The 6,319-nt window shown below is 42.8% G+C and overlaps 1 protein-coding gene across 1 annotated transcript in view; it reads left to right on the top strand.

Moving 5' to 3' along the window:
- Nucleotides 1-6: 6 nt before the first annotated feature.
- The window catches only part of LOC143032310 (sialin-like), a 116,361-nt gene continuing 110,048 nt past the window's right edge, over nt 7-6,319 (top strand). Inside the window, exon 1 of the mRNA XM_076196831.1 lies at nt 7-149. The gene's annotated coding sequence lies outside the window, so the exon portion shown is untranslated. The remainder of the gene's footprint in view (nt 150-6,319) is intronic.

Genomic DNA, 6,319 nt, shown 5'->3' with positions numbered 1-6,319 from the left:
TGCAGGTCCCTGACCTCAGTTACAGAAGGTTAAGTGAAAGTACCCACAGTAGTGTCAGTGTTAAAGATAATTATATAGTGATGTATGGGTTCGTTTGTACATGTGACAAATATATACAGGAAAGGAAACGAACGAGACAGGGAAATCAGGTAAGCATAACCTGTGATAATCATAATGGAATCCCTGTTAAGAGAGGCAATGATAGGTCAATTGAGGAAAATAATTTATATAGCAACAAGCAACTTGGCATTGTCTCGGGAAGGTCAACTTTATTACAGCTGACTGAAGTGTTGAATATTATTACGGAAGTTGTGGATGCCAGGAAAGCTGTGGACGTAGTGGATCACGATTTTATATATAAAAAAAAAAATGATTATGTATCTTGTAGAAGACTTCACGAAAACCTTGAGCATAATTACAATAGATTATTTTTTTAGATAGAAGACAAACTTTTATTGTGAATGGTGTTGCAACAGGTTGGAATCATGTCACCAATGGAGCACCGTTGAGTTCTGTAAAACTGTAATGGTGGCTTGAAACACCCATTATTTTTTCTACAATCTTATTCATTCTTAGTTACTATATCTTTACCTTTCTTATCCAGTACACGTGAAATTAATTACAACCAACAAAAAGGATCTCGAACCATGGTCCAGTTTATACTAAGACAAACACGAAAAGAATTATGGTAGCATGACATGGATTAAGATATATGAGAGGATTAATTTTACTCGAATCTTCGGATAAGGCGCGTACGTTATCCACTTGGGAAATCCGCAGGCCGTAAAAAAATATATATATATCGTATAGCACTGTTGCCACGAAGGGTCTACCCTGTATGAACGGACATCGTTAGCCGCAACTTCAGCGTGCAGTGAGCAACGTTGGGCACACTGCGCTTATTCCCCTAGGATTAGTCCCTATTATCTCGTGTAACTGGGCAAATTTTGGACCTCTTGGTTTGGCGATTTTGTTCTGGGAGTCGGTCGACCCATTCTCTCGGATCCGAACATCTTAAATTGAATCACCTTAATTTTTCTACATCTAATTCTTGTATATATATATATATATATATATATATATATATATATATATATATATATATATATATATATAATTATATATATATATATATATATATATATATATATATATATACATATATGGCAGGAAAGGGAGGGGAGGTGGAGGTAGAATGTAGGTTGAAAGAAGCGAGTCAATGCCTTGGTGGATTAAAAAGTGTAATGAGAAATAGACATTTGGGGATAGATGCTAAGAGGAGGTTATATGAAGGAGTGATTGTGCCGACAGTACTGTACGGGGTAGAAACATAGAACATAAGAGAGGAAGAGAGGAGTTTGAATGTGTTTGAGATGAAGTGTCTGAGAAGTATGATAGGGGTTACTAGGCTAGATAGAGTGAGAAATGAGGTGAGAAGGAGAACAGGGGTGAAAAGGGAGTTGGGAGATAGGGTTGATGAAAGAGTATTAGGATGGTTTGGACACATGGAAAGAATGAGTGAAGAAAGATTAGTAAAAGAGGTGTGGAGGGAGTGAATATGAGGGGGCGTCCTAGGATGAGATGGATGGGGTAAAAGGGGCTTTGGGAAAGAGAGGAATGTCTGTTGAGGAAGGAAGGGAGAGGACAGACGATAAGGGTGAATGGAGAAGGGTTGTGTATGGGTGATGCTGTGATGCATGAGGGGGAGTGGGTGGGGGATGGGGGTGAGGGTGTATGTATGAGAAATAAATTGACGCAGCCTGAAGGGATTTCTCCCCGTTTTCTCCTTTTCTGCATGAGGGGACGGAGAGGGGGTTAACTCACCTGGTTAACTCACCTGGTTGGCTACCCCGTTCTAGACCAGCATATTGCTCGAGGGAGATAAGCTTTGGGTATACAGGAATAGCCCACATCTTGCTGGCACGCCAGCCCTTGTTCAATATACATCAGAACAGAAAAGTACAGGGTAAAGGGCTGAGTTGTGTGCCATGTGCACAGAAAGTAGACAGCTAGGAACGAATATCTGGATAATGATTAATCAACATATTCAAAGAGTGTTTGGCCCAACTGTATGTGAAGGTGTTATTTGAAAGATGTAATTGAGTCACAGCTAACAGCATCATCAGACAGGGAGTTCCAGAGGTCAATACATCTGACACTAAAAAATCTGCGTCTGCACTCTAGAGATGTATGGGATTTGGCTAGCTTAAATCTGTGACCCCTGGTGTGTGTTGTTGGAGATAAGGAAAAAAGATCTTGGGGTGAAATAGAAGACTGCTTGTGAATTTTTTTTCCAACATTTTATGAGATCTGCCCTGATTAATCTGCCACGGACTGAATAAAGATCTAAAGTTAGCAGACGGTCTGCATAGCTAAGCTCTGCCATTCCAATTATTTGTTTAGTCCACCTGCGTTGCATAGATTCCAGGAGCGTAAGGTCACCTAGGTATCCAGTGTTCCATACAGTGGATCCAAACTCCAACAGTGGTCTGATGTGGGATTTAAACAGGGTGATCATGAAGTCCTTGTCACGACAGAGTGTTGATTTTAGTAAATTATTTGCTAGACCTGCTGCCTTCTTTACAGTTTTTGAAATATGAGTATGGAATTTCAAGTTACAATCAACTGTGATACCCAAGTCTTTATGTGCAGTCTCAATAGAGAGGGCGGTGGTGTCCATTATATAATGATGCTGGGGACCTGGGTTGATGTCTGTTGAGCCTCTTTGGCAACGTAGTACAGCACACTTGTCCAGGTTGAAGCGCAGGCCCCAGGAGTCAGCAACTCTGTATACTGTATCTATGTCCCTCTGGCAGATTCCTATGTCTTCGGCTGAAGGGGAACTGGAGTCTCTTCGTAGCTTAAGGTAGATCTTCATATCATCCGCGAAGAACTTGCATTTTGAGTGGATATAAGTTGGCAGGGAGTTAATGTACACTAGGAACAAGAGGGGGCCCAAGACTGAGCCTTGGGGGACCCCACTGAGGACATTTCTGGAGGAGCTGGTAAACCCTGAAACTGAGACTTGCATTGTGCGACCAAGTAAAAAATCTATGATCCATGACAGCAATGGACCGTGTACTCCCAATAATCTCAGTTTGTCTATGAGTATAGAGTGGTTAACTACGTCGAAGGCTTTACTAAAATCGAAGACTATATCGACTATATATCCAGCATCCAGCCATGCAGTGGCATCATTATATACAAGTAGTAGTTGGTCATCGACTGTTCTGCCTTGACGGAATCCGTATTGGTCATTTGAAAGAATACCATTAGAGTCCAGAAAATTGTACAGTGCTTCAGAGATAAGTCTTTCCAGTGTTTTACAGCAGACAGATGTGAGGCTGATAGGTCTGTAGTTAAGTGGAGTATAGCGGGAGCCCTTCTTGAAAATCGGTATGATGGTGGAATTTTTCCAGTCCATTGGCAGTTTTCCCATGATGAGAGACTTTTGAAATAGTTGGAGCAATGGAAGAGCGATAGCGGGACAGGATCTGAGAAGAGTGGGATGTATACCGTCTGGTCCCATGCTGGAGTCTGGGTCGAGTGCCTTGAGCCTATTCTGAATTTGCTCCAGATTTAAGGAAATTCTGTCCATAGTCCCATTGAAGATCTGATGCGGAGAAGGATTGTTGCAGGCTTGTCTAGAGTATACAGAGCTGAAGTGAGAGGCAAAGGTGTTGGCCATCAGGGTACAATCACTAGTTAGTTCACCACAGTCCATCCTCAAAGGGCCAACCGAGGGTGTCTCAACTTTCTTGCTCCGAATATACTGGTGAAATAGCTTAGGGATTGTTTCAGTTGCTGAATCAGTGACTTTTCATGGTTAATTTGCTTGGTGATAAAAAAAATTGCGGAATCGGGTGTTAATGCCGTCATAGTGTGCCAGGGCTTGTATGGCTTGTTCGGACTGTCTGCCATAGTAGCTTCTTGCAGTTTTGTAGGTTTCCCATGCTTTTTTACGAGGAGTTTTGAGGTTCTTAGGCGGACATGTCTTGATAGGGGGTGGGGTATTGGGTGATAAAGGCACATATCGCTCAATCAGAGGTCTAATGATGGACTGGAATCTTTTGCACATGCTATCAATTGACAAATTTTGAAATTCAAAGTCCCAGTCAGTTTCACACAGATGATCATTTATATGGTTGTATTTCCCTCGATGCCAAGATCGCTTAGAGGGGGGAGAGTTTTCTATTGTTACACCAAACTGGAAATAATAACGAAGTAGTACAGGGCAATGTCCGCAGTTGGGGAAGGGGCTCCTGACATCAATTTCGCCCACTCTGTCACTTTCTGATGTGAGAACTAGGTCTATAGTGTTGCCAGACATTACATAAGTGGGGGCTGTTACCCACTGGTGGAGACCTAATGATATAAAACAGTCCATAAAGGACTGGTGGAGGGGGGGGGGTACTTAGCATTAAACACTTTCTTAGATTGCTATTGCAAGAGAGGCAGGTTGAAGTCGCCTAGAATTAGTATTTCTTTGCCAGGACAGAAATCGAGGAGGAAGTCTAAGAGACCCGTGTTGGCAATGGAGGTATTGGATGGAGGGCGATAGATTATTAAAATATAAAGATTGAAAGTTAGAAGATGAATTGCACAAACGTTTTCACAGCCTGAGTTAATACAATATGACTAAGGTGACTCTTAATATATACACAAACGCCGTGTTTTCTTGTGTGGCTAGTAGAGTCGGTTCGAGTTAGGCTAAAATTACTTATATTTACAAAGGAATCACAGATATCAGGCAACAGCCAGGTTTCGCATACACCAAAAACATCTATGTCATTTTCACAAAGAAAAGCAGAGTTCATAGGTAATTTGTTGAGTAGACTATTTACATTGCAAAAACCGATATTCAGATTAGTGAACTGTGCTTTTGCCGAGAAAGACTGCGGTGCTATTGGTTTAAAGGTGCTTGGGGAGTGGGGGCGACCTGTGCATGACTAGGGGTTGATTGGGCTGCAGCAGAGTCAGTGCCGTCATGATGACCAGCAGGCCTCCCTGACAACCCATCAACTTGTGATGAGCGTTGGCGTGACCGCCTCTCCCGCAGTTCCTTTCTTTGGTTGTAAGTGAGATCCCTATTGATGTATATGTGGCTGTACTGTGAGCTGCGCAAACTTTTCGCTTTATCTAGCAGGTTTTTCCTTATCTGATCATCAGTTATCTTGGCACGGTATAGTTTTTTGTCCCTGCTTATACAAGTGACATCAGATAAAACTACTGGTGACCCCAAGATGTGTCTCAACACAGGGTCGAGTGCAGAGTTCACGATTTCTGTTCTCTGTGCATCAATGCCTCTTATTATAATTGAAGACTTTCTCCTGTTCCTCTCCTCTATTTCCCTTGCTTCTTCTCGAATTAGTGTTCTCAAATTATCTACATTTGTGAAATTTAATGCAGCTTGGGATTTCGGGTTTGGACGAAAATGGGTGGTCTGTTCCCCCTGCGCACTGTAGCTGGAGTCGGACCTAACAGAGAGGTTCTGGACCGTTTCACAAAGTTTTTTTTACTGTTTGGAATAGCTGTTTAAATGCAGAGTTAGACACACCACCTCCAGGTTTCCCAGAGTTACTTCTACACTCTGTACAAATAAAAGCAACACCTTGGCCGTCGTATTCGACAATACTGTTGACTATATGGTCAGGGAGGCCAAGGCACATGGAAGAGGGGTGGAACCAGGTCTCACAACGGTCGCAACCTATTGCATCCATTCTTGTAGGTGTATTGCACGTCCCACAGTGATCATTTGAGATAGAAGAGTTAGTAGTAATAGCTGAGGCTGACTGACTAGGAATAGGTCGAGAGTTGTGTCATTGTTTACATCCTGTTGGGGAGCCTTGTTGGGTTGTGATGGACCTATAGCACCTGCCCTACCCCTATTTACACCCGAAGCCCTACCTCTCCCTCGAGTCATAGCTACTAGAATCAAACAATGGGTGGCCAAACCAGTTTTGAGAGAAGCTGGAGTTGATTGGACAGCAGGAACACTTCAAATTTTCTCAAAATACGGGAGCAGCAACACTGCGCACTTGTTTGTGTTATGTTTGTGGGTGGGTTGCCGAATTAATGAAGCGGCCTTGCTGTGGATGTGCTGTGTCTTGCGAAACTACTTCTGTCCTAGGGCAATGTGCAGGATGCAGGGATGACCCGTCATCCAGGAGGTGCCAAGATGAGAGGGAGGAAAGAGGGTGGAGGGGATTAGAATGAGTGGGGGACGGAATGGGTGGGAGTGGTTTCTATGCATTTTTTCTTTTTGGCTACCTCCCTTATAAGGGGGGAAAAGCCTTTGGTATATGTATGTATGTATGTA

Source organism: Oratosquilla oratoria, chromosome 13 (assembly GCF_046742065.1).
Source record: "Oratosquilla oratoria isolate Oo_2021 chromosome 13, ASM4674206v1, whole genome shotgun sequence".
Lineage (NCBI taxonomy): Eukaryota > Metazoa > Arthropoda > Malacostraca > Stomatopoda > Squillidae > Oratosquilla > Oratosquilla oratoria.
The sequence above is the reverse complement of the archived record's forward strand: the minus strand, read 5'-3'. Positions and strand labels throughout refer to the sequence as shown.